The sequence below is a fragment of the Tachypleus tridentatus genome, chromosome 10 (assembly GCF_004210375.1).
Source record: "Tachypleus tridentatus isolate NWPU-2018 chromosome 10, ASM421037v1, whole genome shotgun sequence".
Classification (NCBI taxonomy): Eukaryota; Metazoa; Arthropoda; class Merostomata; order Xiphosura; family Limulidae; genus Tachypleus; species Tachypleus tridentatus.
Genome location: NC_134834.1, coordinates 64301408 through 64323005, shown reverse-complemented (window position 1 = coordinate 64323005; position 21598 = coordinate 64301408). Strand labels below are relative to the sequence as shown.

Genomic DNA, 21598 nt, shown 5'->3' with positions numbered 1-21598 from the left:
GTTTAAGAGCTTGGAGCTTCACAATGCACTTTTCAAGGCTGATTCCAAATGTTTGCAAATAATGTTGTGTGAGATTAATTTCTTCCAGGACTTCACACCAAAAAGAAAGGTAACTCAGAAAGAGAAATCACATACAGCAGATAGCAAAATCTGAACTGATCCGCTTCTGTCTACATTTTCTTTGGGATCACAGATGAGGTCAACTTTTAAAATTTGCCTTCACTAGGTTCACAGCATCATAATAAGCATTCCTTCTTGTCTGGGAAAGGTTTTTGACTGTTATGCCTGTATTCTCCACCAGCATTTGCCATGGAAAAGGTGAGACAAAAAACTTTCAATGTGGACGTATCTGATCAGTGTGGCACACTGCAGGAGTGCTGTCAAAAAGAATCCCAAAGTACTTTGCTTTCTTAATATCATTCACTATTTTTTTCTTTGACGTAATTCCCCCAAAGGCAAATGAACACATTATGAATCTTTGGAGATAAATTCGAAGCCATTCTCCTCCTTAGAAAATGTTTTATCCCAAACTAGATCATAATTTGACAGCAACTCTACCAATTTCAAGAAGCTTTCTTTGTTTGCTGATGATATGTACTCTTTGTTACCATGAAAAGGAAGATCCTGGTGAGCCAGAAACAAGGTTACGTCCAAGAAGCGATGTAAAATATCCCTCCATTTCTTTCTCTCCCAGTCCATTGCTGCTTGATGAACTTGATCAATGTTTTTTTAAGCTTTAACCCTGTTCCCAATGTCCCCCATTTCTTCAGGCATGAGAGAGAGATGCTACTTGAAAACCTCATGGTCAGGCACCTTTGAGTTTAGCTCCCACCATACTTGAAACGTAGTGATAAAGCTGGATGTTCCAATTCCTTTGTCATTAAAAGCAAACAGTCTGCACTAAAAACAAAACAAACTTTCTTTTGATGGAGAGTAATCTATCCATGTTCTCAAAATGTCTTGCCATTTGGCACAGGGTCATTTGGAACCGTGATTAGCCAAGCAGTGACATCAGAACAAATTGAAAATCTATCCACCTCCTCTTGATATCAGTATGATTCATGCTGTAAAAAATTACTGAACACTGGTATAAGTAGCATGATATTGTTATAAACACCTGCACTTTATGTTTTACCGTAATTATTTAATGAAACATACCTCATGTATGTGGAGTCACAGTGTTAAGTAAACAAGATTTGGAATATCAGTCGCCAGCTGGTTATGCTCAACAAACTGATGACGTTCGCCTTTCGATGTAATTTTAATCAAATATTTACGTTTTCGTTTGTAAATTTTATATTGCCAAAAATTATTTTATAGCGGAAATTAATATTAAGCTGTTGCAATAGTTTGAATTTTTTTCTTACTTTGGCGAATGTTTCATTTGGTTGGAAAAACTTATACTGGTATTTCAATTCTCCTGATGGCACACATCCCCTCTTTGCTATCACCTGGGGTGGACCGCTCTCCTAGCAACCCCCCCCCCCTAATTGGTGAAGTATTATACTTTTGTTCGAATTATTAAACTATTTGATTGTTTGTCACTTTCATTTCGTTCCCTATTAACGTAACACTGAAATTGTGTGCAGAAGAGAAACGGTTTATGAATTATGATAAGTCAGTGATTTGATTGCACAGTGTGGCCTCACATCTCCCATGTTCGTTTTCTTATGTAAACAAATATATAGATCTACTTATTTTATTATATTAAACAAGTAATTTTTTCTGCAGGGAAAGTCTTTGCTGCTCATTTAGATGGATTTATACGATACTAATCGATACAGAAATATGTGAGAAATGGGTTAATCGATAAAGCTAAGTGGATGTGATGGTGCTTCCGAGGAAACAAAACTATTTGTTTTTGCTATGAATTATTAGGTACGTTTTGCTTTGGTGGTTGAATAAATGAAGATTCGTTTACTAAAATGTTGCAAAACCAAGAAATTTTCGAACTTGTATATAGTATATATTTCTTTTTCTCGTATATCATTATATGAATATCGCTTGTTTTTAATACAACAATTTTTACTAAAGACCGTAACGAAAGGAGAAAATGATAGTTCCATAGAAACATAAGCTAAGTTTTTAGTTGGTCTTTACCAGTGCAATAGAACACCATTTTTTTTTTATTGTGATGATGTATTATAAAGTCAAACTTCTATTCATTCTACCACTTTTCGTGATGTCTTTGTCAATATTCAGCTGCGACTGCCGACGCAATTGTAGCGTGCTCTTGTTGGAAATCAGAGGCAGTATTTCCTTAATGCGCACTTCTTGCGTCTTATAAACACGCGAGCTTACATAGTTTTCTTCTAACTCTTTATTCATTATTGATCAGACACCCAATAGATCGGTTAGCACGTGATAGCTGGAAAAGTGATTCGCCTGGAAAGACCTAGCAACCACGGCAAACATTTACTCGTAGTCAAGTGCGACGCCACCATTACATACATGGCTTAGTGATCATCACAAGGCCACTCAACGCTACTTTTTCAAAACAAACCCAAAACAATATGCCGTTTCTCCCATTCCTTCTCACACACATACACATACGAATCTTGACTTACATCTTTATTTCTTTAGTAGTAACGAACACATTGCCCTAGAAAGAGCCAAGAACTTGGGCACAGCGCTTCGTTATTAAGCAAAACTTAGATCATTGATTTTTTCTTAACAAGTATTTCGTGCCATTTACCGTACCATATAAGGTAAATCTCAAGGCGCAGAGGGTCAGTGGTTCCTGTATAACTTGCTCTCTCACACACACCTACACATATATTTTGAGAACCAGTAGATTAATGGCAATGTGTATGAATTTGGCAACTTGACAGTTTTTAATTTTTTCAGTTTTTATTCAAGAAAACTTGACTTTATTTGGGGTGACTTATCGATGTTAAAACGATTTCTTGTAGTTTGTGTTGGATAAAAAATAATAATTTAATAAATAATATATATAATGCAAATTAAAATATCATACTGGCACACCGTATGAGAAAATATTGTACTATTTATGAAAACGTTTAAAAAACAGTAGTTTATTATTATTATCTAGGTCATATTAACTAGATAAGCTGCCTCAGATTTGTTAAATCTTGTTCATTAATACTTGTCACGCTGGTTATGGAGCTCGACTTGCAATCTGCGGGTCGAAGGTTTGAATCCCCGTCACTCCAATTACTCGTTCTTTCAGCCCTGTGGGCGTTATAACCTGCTGTCAGTCCTACTATTCGTTGGTGAAAGAGTAGCCCAAGAGTCAACGATGATTAGTACTCATGCTGATGTAACTCTCTATTGGAAGATGAAGTTTAATATATACAACCATCTTTTACTGCACTTCATGCAGTTTAGTATAAGTTTCGTACTCTATTGACGTTTGACTGACATAATAAATTGCTATATTGTCGTTCTATTGAGAAAAAGTATTCTTTTCAAAGAGCAGTTTTACATCGTAAACAATAACGTACGTTACTGTTTATCGATAAAGGTGTTTATTTAGCATACTGCGGGATTTATTACAAGATCTTGTGATGAGGGTGTTAAAAGGTAAAATGCAAGCACAATGTTCTCAGAATTACGAAAATGTTTGCATAAAAATTCTATTAAGGTTTAAACTTCTTTAAAAACTAATACATTTGTAGATAACGTCCAATTTTTGCATGAGAAAAATTATCAGAAGGAAACGATGATTAATAAATGATTTATATATATATATATAAACGCACGTGATTGTGTGTGGGTATTTGGCAAATGGATAAAAACATAGTTGATATTACAAGTCTATAATTTTGAGCACAGAATGTATGACCTGTTAAATGACCTTCATAAAACCCGTATCAAGAAGACACTAGTAACGTATTCTATATACAATTAAATGGAACATAACTGGTTAAAAAAATAAATAATGCCAAGTTGACGGAACATTAGATTTTATCTTTATTTCAGAGCTGACCATGACTTAATGATTTGTGTTGGGCTATAGCCGAGAGGCCTAAAGCTCGAACGCGATATGGCGCTGAACAGTTTCCATTTTCCACTGTAGGAGCGATATAGGTGTGACAGTCAATCCTGTTTTTCGATTAAGAGCATCTTAAAACGGCAGGCTATCTAGTGGCCGATCAACATTCCTGAAAGCACGGATGACGCTAAGTCTGAACGTGGAATCAATGACCTCGCCGCTTACCCATCAATGTCGAGGCCCAAAATACTATTTATCTTTTTTTTTATTTCGCTGTAAAAGCTAAACTTCCTGCGTCAATCTTCGAATTCCTCAATAATGTTCTTTCATTACAGCCTCTAATTTTAGAGAAACATCACCTATGTTTGTCTTATAGCACACAGCAGACGGACATACATATAGTATGTGAAGGTGGAAGTCATTATTATTTATTGTGAAACATAATCAGAGATTTCTAATTCCTCTTGTAGTCTCTGTAAATTTTAATGTTTGTTTAGCGTTTTTTTGTTTTTACGAGTTATATCCCCTAATTAATTTATATTTAATAGCTGCATTATTTTCTACCATCTTTTTCCCATCAAAGCACAAATTTAAGAGGTTTTACACACATTTCTTTCCCTGTTGAGCGATATCGTGGTAGCTGTAATTGTGACAAAATGAAGTTTACTCACTTCATAAAATATTAAGTAAAAAACAAAACCCTTCCAGTATTATTCACACCTGAAGTTTCCTGTCAGTGTGTTGATGTTTTTAAAACCTTATCTTTGCGCCTAGAGATTAGGACATGAGAGAATTATTATTAGTTAAGTGTGCGCTTATGAATGTGAAGCTACAACAATGGTTATTATGAACCCGCTTGTCAATAAGAAATTGAGATGCTACATAGTTTCTCTGTAGTGTAGACACTCGTGCCCTTGTAAGCGTAGTCTAAGAGAGCGTACGCGACAATATTGATTGTCCTCTAACCAGGTATAAGGCGCGGAAATCGAACTAGTACTTAATGAGCAATGAATGAATTAGATTTAAGCACTACACGTTAAAGTGTTTATTTCTAACTGTTAAGTTCTAAGTTATACTTTATTTATCGTTTCGTGATTAATACCACAGTCAAATAAGTTATCAGCTGTGTTACACTTATTCTTACTCAAGTTATATAGTTAAAAAAGTGAATGCGGAGGTTTGTGATTCATAACGATTTCAATGGACTGTTAGCTTTATGTTCTTGAAAGTTGGCGTTTTAATCCGTTGGCGTAGGTTTTAACGAGTTAGAATATCATTCAGTCTCTATTGTCATATTTTGAAGTCCCGCAAATTAATTAACATAGCTAATTACTGTTTTTCCTTAGAATTTCTAATTTATGCTTATTTCAGAAACAATATAAACGGTCTTTTCAAATGCCTAAAACAGTCGTAAAACCTCTAATGTCAGCATTATGTGAAACTATATTGTTTGAAACCCAGTAGAATTTCTTCTGTGTAATTGGATACTTATCCTTGTTACTGATAAAGAAACAGCGTAACAAGATAGCTAGATTTTCTACTGAAAAGCAAATAGTTTGTGGTATAATTACCGATAGAAACAACGTAGCTTTGTATATACCTAAATTTATTAGTAATAACCAAGTAGTGCGTGGTACAGTTACCAACAGATACAGTGTAGCTAGGTAAACACCAACTGAGATGTTAATAGTGTATGGTATAGTTACCAATAGAAACAGCATGGCCCAATTATTGACATAGTTTGTTCATTATTTCATGGCTTCATAATGACCACACACTGACGGAAAATACGTAAAATACTATTAATGGAAAGTTTTATTCAAAAGTAGTAGTTCATTTTAAAGAAAATTTGTTCGTGTTTTAAGCACAAGCTACACAATGGATTCTCGCAGAAACCCAAGTTTTAACCTTTTAAGTCCTTACTTACACTTAACGTTGTGGTACCAGCGGTTATTCTACAGAAATAATGAATTATTTCGAAATTATGTATATTTTTTCATGAAAGTAATTGGAAATGAACGTTTTGAACAGTACAGTGTGTAATATAAAAGAGTAAATTATGCTGATACACGCGTGCCCATAAAGAACGATGTGGTATATCCTCATATCCAAGTGCTGCCCTCTACCCGCCAAAGGCATTTTATTCCAAACAGGGGCAGTTCTACGAAATGTGTCAATTTACAACATGTCAACGACGTGGTCATTAACGCTCTAAAAGGCGCGACTACCGCCACTGGCTCCATACAGTAACTTGAGATGGAAACACTGATAAAAACCCAATAACTAAGCCACTAAATTCTTGCACGGCTACTATGCGTGATTTTAATGCGTGTTTGTGGTTAATCTGACATGTGATTACACGCTTGTTATTTATGTGATGATTAAATTCATTACCTGCTATTTTAAAATCATATAGTCTTGGTTTTTTTCTGAATAAATATTTTTTGGTCAAGTTGAAATATTTTTGTATAAAATTTAATCTTCTTTACAGCGAAAAGAACTATTAATATATTTACTTCATAGAACCATGAATTATCTACGACTATTGGTCGTTAAATAAACCATATAACACGGTTTTTCAACGTAAATTCTTAACGTTCAGGTTATTTCTTAAGCTGGCACGTTTTGGTTTACTAAATAAAATAAGAGCTAACAAAATAATTTTACATATTAAGTGTTAACTTTGCTGTAGTTCCACCCCGTTTCTGAAAACACTTAAGTAACTTAAGCCGCCTTTGTTGTTAAGTTTTTAGTTGTGAAGATCGCTCAACTTCATTCATTTTCTTCACACAGGAAAACGATGTAAATTTGGGACTTGTAGCCAACCTTTTTCAAACTGATTTGGCCTGGCATGGCCGAGCGCGTAAGGCGTGCGACTCGTAATCTGCGGGTCGCGGGTTCGCGCCTGCGTCGCGCTAAACATGCTCGCCCTCCCAGCCGTGGGGGTGTATAATGTGACGGTCAATCCCACTATTCGTTGGTAAAAGAGTAGCCCAAGAGTTGGCGGTGGGTGGTGATGACTAGCTGCCTTCCCTCTAGTCTTACACTGCTAAATTAGGGACGGCTAGCACAGATAGCCCTCGAGTAGCTTTGTGCGAAATTCCAAAACAAACAAACAAACAATCAAACTGATTTGGTGTCGATACGGTATTATACTGAATATCTATCCATCTATACTTCTTTTATAGAAATATGTGTACGTCATGTTCTAAACTACAGTTTAACTTTGGTCGCGTTTAGTTCAACGCTCCGCAACCATGGATAACTTTAAGTGCAGTTGTATACCTGTAATGATGTACTGAAGCGCTTAAGATCTGCGAATGGAGCCGTGTGCGTTATGTTGAAGCGTAGAGGAAGCCATATAATACGACGTAAATAATGAAGTGCTGTACGCATCAGTTGTAGAACTGATATTACGACAGAGCGCAGTAAGTAGGTAGACGCAACCTTAGTGTCATAATGAGGCGCTATATGGTACCAATTATATCAATACAGTTATAATGAAACGCAATACAGCACAAACTATAGTCAGAGTGTTATAATACGTCACGATAGGACAAAACGTACACTCCTAATGCTATAATAAGGTACAATACGAAACAATCCATAACCATAGCGTTATAATGAGACACAATAGGTTACCATAGGCGCTGAATTATTTTCTTAAAATGTTTAACAATATCTTGTACTCATAGCTTGGATTTTCCACTGTGTAACAAAAGATGTTTTTATCTATGTACCTGTATTAAGTAAATCACTCTATTTCCTTGGCTTCTTTTGGGCCCTATTTAGTGTATGTGTATTATTTGGTTTGTATTCTCTGGCCTAGTTCTACTTTGTACACGTGTACGTTTTATATTCTCATGTTTCATACGTCATCACAAATTTCTGTACAAGATTAAGATATTTATAGAAAGGGTGTGGTTACTCTGAGCAAACTTGGAACTAGTAGATATTAATGTATTCTCAGATATAACAACTAAGAATTTAGTTAAATAATTCTGCATTTAAAATCTCAGTGTAACAATAATATTCATTAATAAAAATTATTTTACTATGTCTCATTGTTATCAATTAAAGTTAATCATTTCAAAAGTTAAAATGCTTGTTGCAGCATTTTGTTTGTTTGTTAGTTTGCTTTTTGATAAGAGTGCATTCGGGAAAGATTTCCTCAAAAATACCCAACTAAGTATCACTCGTTGACCAATAAAAACTTGTTTATCACCCAGAATCATTCATGAACTATGAAACAGTTTTCATTCTGCGAAACTTTTTATGCAAGAGATTTCTAAATCGAAGTAATAATTACTGTTTTAATATGTATCGTAAATCATTGGAAGAAATGGTTGCACCCGTTGTTGCAAATAATGCTTCATTTTAGTAAGAATTCCAAGTTTGCAATTGATTTTCTCTACATATTGCTTTATAACCAGTCTCAATTTTTGTATTTGGATATATATGTATATACTTGAAACAGTTTTCATAACTCAATTTACAGATGTTCTTAGCGTCATATGTATCATTTGTATTTTGTATTTATGGCAAATCTCTTAAACCTGTCTGTTGTCGTCCCTAATCTTGAACAACTGACCAAAAGAAAGGCAAACCAGTCAGTAACAACGTACTGTTCGACATCCAGTCTACGGAATTGAATGTCACGCTTATAACGCGCTCACAGCTTAAAGTGGATGGAATATTTTCTGGCATCAACTCAAAATTCCAGAGTTATGTCATAGGCCCAACTCTCATCCTTTATCGTAACAAAACAACTTAAACAGGTTTCTCAGTTTTCTGAAGGTAGCACTTTCTGTTTAAATGAAATAAAATATCTTTTATTACTTCTCTTCTGTTGGTGTCTGTACTGTGAGTGAAATAAACAAATAAATGTACCTGTAACTATACTGTTGTTGTTGCTTTTATAAATACAACAATTAAAAACATTTCTGCTCTACTTTTTAACATTATATAACATTGTCTGATTTGGGACTTTTTAATAAAGTTTGTATTTTTTTGAGTATCTCTGAAATTCAGTTCTTATTTACGTGTTTTAATATACTTTTATGTAAGATCTGTGTGTAAATGAGACAGGTTTGCAGGTACGCTTGTTTTACGGATTTGTTTTATTTTCAAACTGAAACATATGTTGATTTTTTTTGCCGAAAGGCATAATTAAATATGAAACGTATGCGGACTTACAACGCTAGAATCCGGGTTTCGATACCCGTGGGTCCCACGCTGGTACAGCGGTAAGTCTACGGATTTATAACGCTAAAATCAAGGGTTCGATTTCCCTCGGTGGACTCAGCAGATAGCCCGGTGTAGCTTTGCTATAAGAAAAACACACACGATACCCGTGGTGGGCAGAATAGAGCTAGTTTTGTGCTTAATAACAACAAATAAACGACAAATATAAAAAGAATGTCGGAAATCTTTTGTTTATTGTAAAAAAAAATGCTTCCCTCCCAATTTTTTTTAAACCTGTTAAGTTTATATGCTTATGGCCGGATAGGTGTAGGTTTGTATACGAGCTTTCAAGTTCACACTGTAACGTACTTTTTATTTTAGTTGAAAGTGATGACAATTATACAGTAAAAATTCTTCTTATGTACATTTTAAACATTTATTTAATATCCTTAACTAAAAATATTGTAATATAACTAAACAGCAGAATAACAAAATCGTTAATTGATGTACTGAATATGTTACGCAGATTTTTATTTTGTCTATTTTAAAAAGCAATAAACACGTGCTCTCTTACCTATTACTTTTTTAAGTGTTAAATTGAATGTGAATAATTCTGGGTAGCGTATCTCTGGGAATTTCTGTTTATGACATGTTTATGTTAGTCTTACGATGGACTCTGTTTTGCTTTATTCAACCAATATTGAATTTATTTTTTGAAAACTGTGTTAAATTTGGAGCGCCATCTCTTGGCAGGTATTACACATAGGTATAGTTAATAGATTTTAGATACTTTTTTTTTGGGATACAATTTGTTTAAGTTATTTGGCGTTGATAGTGACTTCACTCATGAAGTGACCATTATCTAGATTAAAGTATCACAGTTGCAAACGTGTGCGTAGTGTAGGGGACGTACATAGGTAAGTAGGTAGATAAGTATCTACCTTGGAGATAAGAACGCACATAGAGATAATTAAGAAAGCAATGAAGAACAGACACGTAGGCAGAGAGGTGACTAGGTTCTCCTATACAATAGATTGATTTTCGATAATCGATATCAAAAAGTATTTATGCCGGTAACATGCACGTTGTCAAGACGCTAGCTGGTGACTAAATTGTAAAGTGTGTGATTGCATGATTTGGAAATCGGGGAATCAGAACCAGCGTATCAGGCTGTAAAATCGTACGAGTACCATCAGCACAAGGTGTTATTATTAAGAACGAAAAGGATTCCATTCCAAACTAAACGCTTACTTGACGTGAATCATTTTATATTCTGAGTTAATGATTATTCAACCTGACCTAACTTTTCGAAGATAAAGTTCAATATTCAACCATCTTTCATCCCCCCCCCTTTCCCTAGTCCTTGTAGTTTAGTAGAAGTTGCATTTTCTTAATATATTCTGTTATAGGGTGGGTTTATTTAGTTGTTATGGATCAAAACCACATTGGGCTATCTGCTGTGTCCACCACTGGGACTCGAACCCTGGATTTTAGTTTGTGTGTTTTTTTTCTAAAGTTAGGCCGTCTCACAGGGGGGGACTATAAGGTGGGAAGAGACTCATTAATCCAGTGGTTTTTATTCAATATTTAATTACTGCTATATATCTCCGGATGTGGAATCTGGAATCCATTTAAAATTGTTATTATTACTTTTAAATATAAAGACGGAAGGACTGCGATTAGTTTTAAGATTCCATAGGCTTCATTATAAATTGATATTTGGCTGATGTAACACTTACAGCCCTTCCCGGCAGCCCCATCTTAAATAGTAGCTTCATCAATAACATTTGAAATTATATTTCAAACCTTAACACGCCCGCCATGGCCAGGTGGTTAGGGTGCTCGACTCGTAACCGAATCCTCGTCACACCAAACATGATCACCCTTTCAACCGTGAGGACGTTATAATGTTACGGTCAATTATTGGTTAAAAAGTTGCCCAAGAATTGGCGGTGGGTGTTGATAACTGCCATTCCTTACACTGTTAAGTTAGAAACGGCTAGCGCAGATAGCCGTTGTGTAGCTTTGCGCGAACTCCCAGAAATAAACAAAAAACTCAAAACTCCGCCCATCAACAGAGATTCGGTGTTTTTTTTTCTTCTTTGTAGATATTTAGCGCTGTTTTTATTTATGTGTGAGAGGTGACGCTTGTTTTTCATTCTATTGTTATGTAGACTTTCATAGATTTGTGAATGTATCAAGCAATAAAGGTCAGTTACAGCTAGGTTTTAGATCCAATATATGTATATAAAAATCTTGTAATTCATAGTGTTTTGCATGAGGTTGCATTATGAGCTCACAATTTTTTTCATGTGAGTCTAAAAAAATCCCGTTTATGATTTAACCACAGTAACCATCTAATAAGAAGAAAGTGAATTTGTAACTAAGAGAAAAAATACTGGTTTGATTGATTTGAATTTCACGCAAAGCTATACCAGGGATATCTGCTCTAGCCGTCTCTAATTTAGTACCGTAAGACTAGAGGGAAGGCAGCTAGTCATGACCACCCACCGCCAATTCTTTGGCTACTCTTTTACCAAAGAATATTGAAATTGACCATCACATTATAACGCCCCCACGGCTTAAAAGGCGAGCATGTTGGGTGTAGTGGGGATTTAAACCTGCGACGCCTTAACCTACCTGGCTATGCCGCTCCAAAAAATACTGATGATCCAAGGAAAACAAATTTTTATTTAACTTTTGTGTATGTATGTATATGATTATGTGGAATGTATATTTAGAATATTAATAACGCCTTTATTCTCAAATAGAATGTATATTAAAAATATTAATAACGCCCTTAATCTCCTCTACTTCAATCCTGTTTATGTGTATTAAAAGAATGTTAGGCCCAGAGAAGTTTAGAAATGGAAGACTCTTACTTAAATGTTGGATTTTTTTTTGTGGTATTTTGTTTATTTGATGGGAAGCTCAACACTACAGAATAAGTTACCTGTACTTTGCCTAGTGCGAGAAAACAGATGTCTAGCTTCCCCTAGGGGTAGGTCCGCAGACTTATAACGCTATAAGCACAGATAAGCTATACCGTAACTCTGCTCTTAACTACAAGCAAAACTTTGGATACTCAGTTACCAAGGGGCCTAAGTGTTTGTGATTTTGGGAACTCGTTAACTTTCCTCAACCTATTAGGACGGTTCTGGTTAGCCTAAAAATACTTTTACTTTAATAATTAAATAAAATATTGGTAAATATGGCTCTTAATACAGAGTTTGTGTTAGTCTAGAGGCAATCCACCGTCATTTATTAACGAAACTATTTGTTAAATGTATGTTATTTAAAAATTTTGATTTAATGCACTGTTGTAAAGTCGGTTATTTTTTGTACTCGTGACAGTATACGAGTTTGTTTTGCAGACTGAGTCACGGCGTCTGATAAAATATAATGTAAAAAGAATGCCAGTTAAAATCGGAATTTGCCCTTAACCAAAAATTCCTGAGAGGGCGAAGAGGCTAAACATTTCTATTCTTAGTTTTTCTATAATTAAGCGAGTCAGTCAGTTACGAGAAGAATTATATTTAACTTCGTGTGATTAATTACCTTGACAGGTAAAAATATTATTACCCTTACTGGTGATACTAATCTTTTATAGATCGGATTTTTCACGTGTTGTAGATACTCAGAATATATCTGTATAGTTTTACGTTATGTTTGTCTTTCTGTTGGTACCAGAACTTTTCCTAAGGAATGTTTTGAACTGCACAATTATATTTTAACTCCATAATTTTTAAATACATGACGCGTTATTGTACCTCTAATATACAATCTTATATATATATATATATATATATATATATATATATAAAACATTTAGGTACTGAATTTAATTACAAAGCTTAATTTTCAATTGTACAAACATTTTATAGGCGCAGAATCTGTGATCAACTGTACACTAGGAAAACCCCCGGTTATATATATACTTAGCATGTAATGTAGTAGTAAGAAAATTTCTTTTCAACGTTTGCCACATGATTTCAGTTAAACAGGTATGAGGTGGTTCTTTTAGTACAGATAGGCACAGAAATACCTCTGCTATAATTAGAGTAGGAAAGAAGTCGTAACCATCCCTATCGCACTATCCCATCATTCACTTGGTGTTTTCTCTTCGGTCAACCAAAAATATACCGCACCACACAGACGGAAACCGAGCTATGCTAAGGAATTTGATGAAATGTTACAAACGTTTTGCACGCGTACGGTCTTGGAGCACACGTGCTGTCGCGTAGCTGTATTCCATTTTTGGTTTTCTACTCAGGAAATTTGAACGATTCCACATTTGTTTTGCTAGTGTTTTGACATCGGCTTGCTTATTGAATAGTTTAAAATTTCAGGGATCAGAGGTCTTGGTTTATCCTTGTATAATGGACTGAAAAGGAAAAATACGCGAAACATCTTCAAAATCGAATACTTGAACTAATTCTAACGCTTGACACTTTTTGTGTCAAGAAAAAGATTCAACGAGTTTGTTTGTATGTCTGCAAACGTGACAGTTTCTTTTCAACACAAGATAGGAAGCTTATATTTACCTTAATGATCCAAGGAAGGATGACCCCAAAAGTTACGAAACAAGGATTAAAATCACTATACTCTATACAGAGAGTGTTTATCAGCACCTAAGTAGCCGGTGACGTATAGCCTCGTGCCCAGCTAGCATGACTACATTCGTTTAATCTAACGTATATAAAAGTTAGTGTGTGTGTGTTACATCACGTCACACTTGATTTCTTGAAGTGGGAGGATAAATCTAAAATGTATTTATCTAGATGTAATAGTTCGACTGTTCTCTGCCCATTACGATTTTAATGACAGGGGTGCATAGGGGCAGTGAGAATGGTGCCTTGAAACCTTATAAGTGTAGTAAGTGTTGGTAAAATAAGACTTAAGTAAAAACGTAACTAAAACCAAATGCATAAAATTATCATGAAAGTAAGAATATTGATTCCATTCTATATTTAAATCGTTCCTGAATTAACCTATTTTCTGTTATATCACCAACGTTTTTAATAAATAAACTTATTTAATCAACGAAAACTAAATTAACAAATCAACAAAAAAATTCCAATTAATACATTTAATTTTCGGCACCCAGACTGACAGCAATATTAGGTTATACTTTTGTTGCTAAGCAACTAGACATAGAAACCGTTGTTGAAACGCAGTGCTACCGAAACTCACTGGCTTTTCTATATATTAGAAGATAATCTAAATAATGTTTACAAATAATTATTATATGAATACACCTCAAGTGTATTTAATAAATGATATTTATTTTGATTGACCAATAAAGGAATTCACTGACGTTTGACTGTCTTGACTGCACATTTTTGTCTCTTTGCTGCTCGTGCTTGATTTCTCAGAATTTGTTTATTTCAGTTAACCATGAAATGTGAGGTTTGTCTATAATATGGGATGGGGGTGGTAGCACTTGCTCCGCCATTTTTGGCTGGCGAAACGCTAGTTTTCAAATATTGAACAGTTAATTGTAAAAACTTTATTTTTTAACTGAAAAAGTATGTAATTTGTTTTGCAATATCTAGACCAATCATTAAACAAAATTGATTTTTTATTTTTTTACCAATGCAGGTTAGTTTCAAAGAGTTATAGTTCATTTAATATATGTGTATTGTTTTTATACTATCAGTTAACCCTTTTCTAAAATAATATTAGATTTTCGTTTCGGCTTTCTGTTCATCTCTTTTTCTGTTCCTGTTGTTTTATGTTTAAAATATCAGATCAATATTTACATGTTTTTACAGTGTACGTGTTCACAATCTATGTTAATGACTCAAGGGTGAGCACATGAACCTTATAGCGAGTCATTCTTCCACGACCAATGTGTTATAGACTTGTTCCACAGCGTATATTCCATTGCAGGAGGCTTTTGCGCGAACAACAGTTACAACACATTCAACAACAATAAGCTCTTGTCCATCCTTACGGAATGTGTTGAGTCCAGTGCTGTACAATCGATTATTAAATGAAACCAGACTCAGTTTCGGTTTTGAACAAGTTCGTACTCTCTTCACCAGAGCTTTATCATTATCTCGTAATACAAAATATGAATTAAATATTTCGTTTTAGTTTTATAAAACCTAGATTGTTTTTATTATTTGTTTCTTAATTTTCATGCGATGCTAGTAAATGTGAACTGATAGATTAGTAGGAAAGACAGCTGTTCAAAATCGCCCACCGCCAGCTCCAAGTTCTTTTATGACATAGTAATGGGATTTTACAATCACTCTTATAACGCTTCCACTGCCTCAGAATGCGGAACATTTTTAAGAATCTTTGTTAAATGAACAACTTCGAAGAACAGAATATATATTTTGTTTTACTTTAATTTTATTTAAGTCTATCAGTATTAATTTTATGTAAAAATATATGTATATATTAAATAACGTAGAATCCCATCTTTCTTGTGCTTAAGGCGAAAACTATTTTACAGACACATAAACTGTGCTAATGAAGTGACCGCTACCGTATGAAATAGTATTAAATATCACACTGTAATCAGCTTGCTGCAATCTTTTACGTACTGGCTGTGCACAATTTTGTTTCGGATATTCTTGAAAAGCTATACATGGACTATCTATGCTAGCTGTCTATATGTTTGAGCTGATAAACTAATAAAGGAAAAGCAACTAGGTAACAGCACCCACCGTTAGTTAATCGAATAGTGGGATTTGACGGTCACTTCAATAACGCATGCACAGCCCCCAAATGGTAGTGTGTGTGTTTGGCGGTAACGGATTGAAAAACGAACCTACCAGTTCATAGTCTTAACAATACTGCTCTCTAGTGGCACAGCGATATGTCTGCGAACTCCGACCACTAGTAACCTGGTTTCGATACCCGTAGTGGGCAGAGCACAGATAGCCTATTGTGTAGCTTTGTGCTTAATTACAAAGAAACAAACATACCGGACATACGACCCTAGAAGTGATACTGTTGTCGTATTGATAAGACCGAATATTTATTCAGTTTTGATCGTAATAATTTAAAATAAATGGATATTAGAGAAAAAGGCATACAGTTACACTGTAGTATGTTAAGCAATGGTACACAGATTTCTTCAGAGAGATCATTGATATAAATTACAATATATATAAATATACACATATATGATAATTTTGAAATGTCATTAACTAAAAGACAAATACACACACACACACACATATCTATATATATTAGTATAATGAAAAATTTATGAACAGTAATTATTTAGATAACGACCTAAGTATTCTAAAAAATAAATAGATTTCGTTTGTATATGTTTACCAGCTTTTGAAATGGCCATCAAACATAAATGTCGTTAAACAAGTTGTTGTCGTTGGTCTCTAAACGCATGTATTATGAGAGAAATAAGATAGATATATAGCCAGTCTGCAAAATGACCTTGAGCCAATTGTGTTTTCCATTAAATAAAATATGCATAGTTTTATAACCGCAACTTGCCAGAAGTCAGATTCACCAGACATTACAAATATGATTGCCTGTTTTATTTTTTCACTGGTTGCAGTTTATTGTTTGAAGTTCGCGAAAAGCTACATGAGGGCCATTTGCGCTAGCCGTTCCTAATTTAGTAATGTAAGACTAGAGGGAAGTCAGCTAGTTATCACCACCCACCTCCAACTCTTGTGCTACTCTTTTATCAAGGAATAATAGGATTGACTGATACATTATAACGCCCCCACAGCTGAAAAGGCTAGTATGTTCGGTAGGACGGGGATTCAAACCCACGACCCTCAGATTACGAGTCAAACTCTCTCTGGTTGCAGAATGTCAACTTGTAATGTCAAAGTCGCCAGTAATCCCCGAAAGTCAATCCAACTGGACACCACAGGTCTGCTGTATTTTGTCACCAGCTGAATAATCTTAACGTGTACTGCGAAGTACCAATGATATTTGATGCTCTATAAAATGTCACTTATTTCTTTTATTCGCACTTGATAACAGTTAAAAACAGGATACTAAACCAGCTTCTCAAATCAAAACATTCCTTAGAATATTAAGTATGGCAATTAAAATCACAGTTTCGCCCCCACCGTCATCCGATGTCAAACTGTTGCTCATTAGGTCAGTGTGTATTACAACCTCCTCCTTAAAGCAACTTAAGCCTCGTCGGTGGCGAAGGTCATTTTTTACTCATCTGCACACATCACACATAGCTGTTGTAAATTAAGCATTGCTTCTCAGTTTCACAACAGCAGATACTGAAGCAACCTTTAACACTAGTTCAGTATTTAAAGTAGAGAGTTTTAACAGTATGTAGTAAACTTACCAGCTTTTGCTAAAAAAAAAACATTATACGAGAGAATTTAGTCACTGATGCATCTCCTTAGCATTGGTGAGAAAAAGTAGTATATTTTCAGACACATTCTGTACTCGTGTGTCGATTTTATTAATAAAACGTTTTACCTATCTAATTAAACGTCTTATCTGATACAGAATAAGGCAATAATGTAAGTCTTGAAAACATAGAATAAATCATTTTTTAGTCCTGCTGCAAACGGTAGCCTGTAGAGTGCGCTTTTTATTTGTAACTTATTGATCTTCTTACACTAACCTCAGGTCAGCTTTGAGATCACTTTCTAGCTGAATACATTACAGCCCATAAATAACCTTTCGTGTGTGCTCTGAAGTGCTACTACGCACGTTGTGAATCCAGTTTTGTTTTCCCACATGTGGGCTGCTATTTTAAAAAAAGGTCCTATTCTCAAACCCTGTGATAACAGTCGCATGTTTTCAAATAAACAAGTGATGTTCACATTAGAGCATAATTTCACATCCTTTTATGTTTGCCCCCCAGGTGCCTCAGCAGTATGTCTGCGGACTTACAACGCTAAAAACCTGGTTTCGATACCCGTGGTGGGCAGAGCACAAATAGCCCATTGTGTAGCTTTGTGCTTAATTCAAAACAACAACAACCTTATATGTTTTAATGTAATCGGTTTATGCTTTTAGAAAGAAAAAATGTTAGTTTAACAACAGTAAACAAACGTAATAAGAACTAAGTATTTTCAAATTATCTCAATTGGAGTTTGGTTTGGATTCGTTAAGGTAATGTAGGATATTTTGTATTACCAGCTGGTTAAGATTAATTACACACGGATAAATAAATGCAAGATTTGATTAAGGAAGGAATAAATACAATATGTATATTGATGTTATGAAATTGCTGGCTGGATTTAGTACGTAATTTATATATGAATGTATATAACTGAGGTATCCTATATACGTATTTTATATATAAACGCACTGTTATATATGCAATACACACAACAGTAGTATTATATCAATATATGCATATAACTTCAGTGTGTGTGTGTGCGTTTTTTATAGCAAAGCCACATCGTAATATCCGCTAAGCCCACCGAGGGGAATCGAACCCCTGCTTTTAGCGTTGTAAATCCATAGATTAACCGCTGTACCACCGGGAGGTTATAACTTCAGTTCTCCATATTAAGCTTATACAAACATTTTCAAAACCACATATTAATGCACAGAAACAGTTTCGGTGTCAACAGTCTATTTACGTTATCACATTTCTAAACCTCGAAACTGCAAAGAAATAGCTACATGTAATCACAGGGTCTTTTCACTGGATACGTTTTACGCTGTGTGGAAAGCATGTTTAGGTAGAACCCTAAGAAGTGATTGATATAATACGTTGTTAAATACGTTAACATCAGACCATTGATCGCAATAAAACCCTTGTGAGAACTGATTAAGCATCCATTCGGTTTGTTTCATAATTTTCGCTCAAATCCAGACTGTCTACACATAGACGTCTCTAATTTTGCATTTATAGAAAGAATAAAAGCAGCTAATTAACAGCTCCCTCTGTCGATTATTGGGCTTTAACTGTCGGGATGAATAATGGGTTTGATCTTTACTTTAACAGCACACCCGCGGCTCAAAAGTACTGAGCGAATTTTGTGGTGACGGGACGTGAAAGGGGACCTATCGGGATCTGTAGTCCGGCATGCTAACCACGAGGCCACACCCAAACCTACAGTCATTTAGACACTCACATACTTTGATAAGTATGCTTCATGTAAGAAAAAATATTTAATAACAGCACATGAGTTATAGTTATAGTCTTTCTATTCGTTTTTTCAGTAAAGTTCGTCCATATATAGATAACTATGCTAGTCTTCATCACTATATATATTAAGTTTTGAAATTCTTTTTTTTTTTAAATAATGATATGAAAATGCTATATCGGCCAATAAAGCGAGTTTATTGTTTAGTATAATGTAATTAACTTTCTTTGCTTTTGGCCTCCTATTGAGAAAGCGGCGTGTCTGTGGGCTTACAACCCTAGAAACTGGCTTTAGATACCCGTAGTGAGCAGACTGCAGATAGCTCTTTGAGTACCTTTGTACTTAACTACAAATAAACAATTATTTGCATTAAGGTAAGTGATTTTATTTTGGCATTTTTAGGCACAGCGTCTACCCAACATCAAAACATATTGTTACTATTGGACTGAAAATGTCGCGTCTAACAAAAATATAATTTCCATTAACTACGCCAGTTATTGAAAACAGATGCTCGACATTTGTAATGAACCAGGAAGTAAATGTATGATAATAAAGCAATTGGAAAAACCACCTGTAAGCTGCGAATACATCAAATGGAATCTAGAATATGTTGTTTGAGCAAGAGTTTCTCACTCCTCAGTATTCATGACTTGCAGACTAATCACAGTAGCAAGAAATCTGTACAAATTTCGTTTTTAGGAATGTTATCCACCAGTTTTATCTATGTTATATACATAAAATAACATTTATTAATTCAGTAAGCCTTTAAAATCGTTTAAAAATCTGCAGATATCAAATCATCTCATTTCTTTGTTTCTGCTTAAACCAACAGATAGCCTTGTATGTATTGATATCAGCAAACTCGTAATAAGAGCCTTATGATTGCTTTATTATCGCAACACGCTTCATTCCTCACTGTCACCACTCTCTGTGTCGCCACCATCTTGTGTGGTCGTTATCACGTTCACTCGGAATGTGAACCCTTGACAAGCACACAGTATCAGTGGTATACACAAACGTACTGGCTTAGCGGCTTTCATATCTTAGGATTATAAATTTATCTACAAACACGACCTTCAGATGTGATCGAATCGTTTTTCTACAAGGTTGGATAAATAATTTTTGACATGGAAGGAAATAAATTCTAGCGCAGCGTGCAGTTGGTTTGTACGTATCTGCTTGGCACATCTGCGTAACTGTTTAACACCTGGTTGGCTATCTTGGTATTTATGTCACTGAATGGATCACATCAAATTGAAAGTAGGTCAGGACATCGCTCCCCCTCCCTTCACGAGTGACAGTCTCAAAATCTGTTAGTGTGGTACCTATGGTTACTGTTTCGTCATATGTATTTCATGACGCTTTCTAATATGAAGTCGTTGGAGTTTAAAATTAACTCCTTTTGGGATGGATTTATCTTTTCTTTTCATACCTTATCACTTCCATTAGCAATACTGGTAAGTAATGCATGTATTACCAGATTTTGAAGTTTTCTACTTGTCATACGAATTAAAGTGTGTCGATATGTATATGAATAAAATTGTTGTTAATAAAATGGTTTCTTTCTAATCAGAGTAAACCAAATGGTAAAGGCAAAACGTTTTGGTGGACGTAACATTTATTTGTTATGAACTTGTGCCAGATTTGCAATCTTTAAAGCATTTTTAATGTATTATAATGCAAGGTGTAATAAGGCTGTTGTATGTCTTTTTACTAAAATGATGTTTGTCCACTTGCTTTATTTCGGTTTACTTCATAGAAATTTGTATATCAGCGAAAACTGTCATGCTTACTTTATTACTACAACTGAATAAAAATAGTAAACTATTACGTTCTCATAGCTTAGCTACTGTTGCAATGTTAAGAAATGCACTGTTTCATGCCTTCACAGTGTTTTGCCTTCTATATGTCCCCCACTGGGACAGCGGTAAGTCTACGGATTTACAATGCTAAAATTAAGGGTTCGATTCCCCTCGGTGGACACAGTGGATAGCCCATTGTGGCTTTGCAATAAGAAAACACACACACATACGCCTTCTATATATACATACACCCACACAAACGGTCCACTTGTAAAGCTTATACAGTGTTACAGATCCATTGTGATTGAAATAGCACCTAATTTGTTTATTGATCTGAACTGCTAATCAGATGGTCTAAATATACGCTAGAATTAGTAGCTATAAATTATAGCAGTCGTCATATATAATATTATTGATTACAATTACTAAATGCATACTTGCATAACAAAACAGTCCTTTTCATTCGTAGGGGTTTATTGATAAATAAATGTGGTCTTGCGTTAACAGAATACTTCTCTTACTTCGTAAGACTATTGATAATGAAGTATAGGTTTGTGTTAATAGAAACGTCTCTCTTCATTCGTAAGGGTTTA

At 34.8% G+C, this 21598-nt stretch overlaps 1 protein-coding gene across 5 annotated transcripts in view; it reads left to right on the top strand.

The window, feature by feature from the left end:
* LOC143229454 (zinc finger MIZ domain-containing protein 1-like) overlaps positions 1–21598 on the top strand; it is a 177362-nt gene that overhangs the window by 69348 nt on the left and 86416 nt on the right. The window contains exon 1 of one of the 5 annotated variants that reach the window (XM_076461790.1): positions 13996–14014. The exons of 3 other annotated variants lie outside the window; for them this stretch is intronic. The gene's annotated coding sequence lies outside the window, so the exon portion shown is untranslated. Of the gene's footprint in view, positions 1–13995; positions 14015–20641; positions 20661–21598 lie in introns of those variants that run through there. One more of the 5 variants, XM_076461792.1, reaches the window with a different exon arrangement.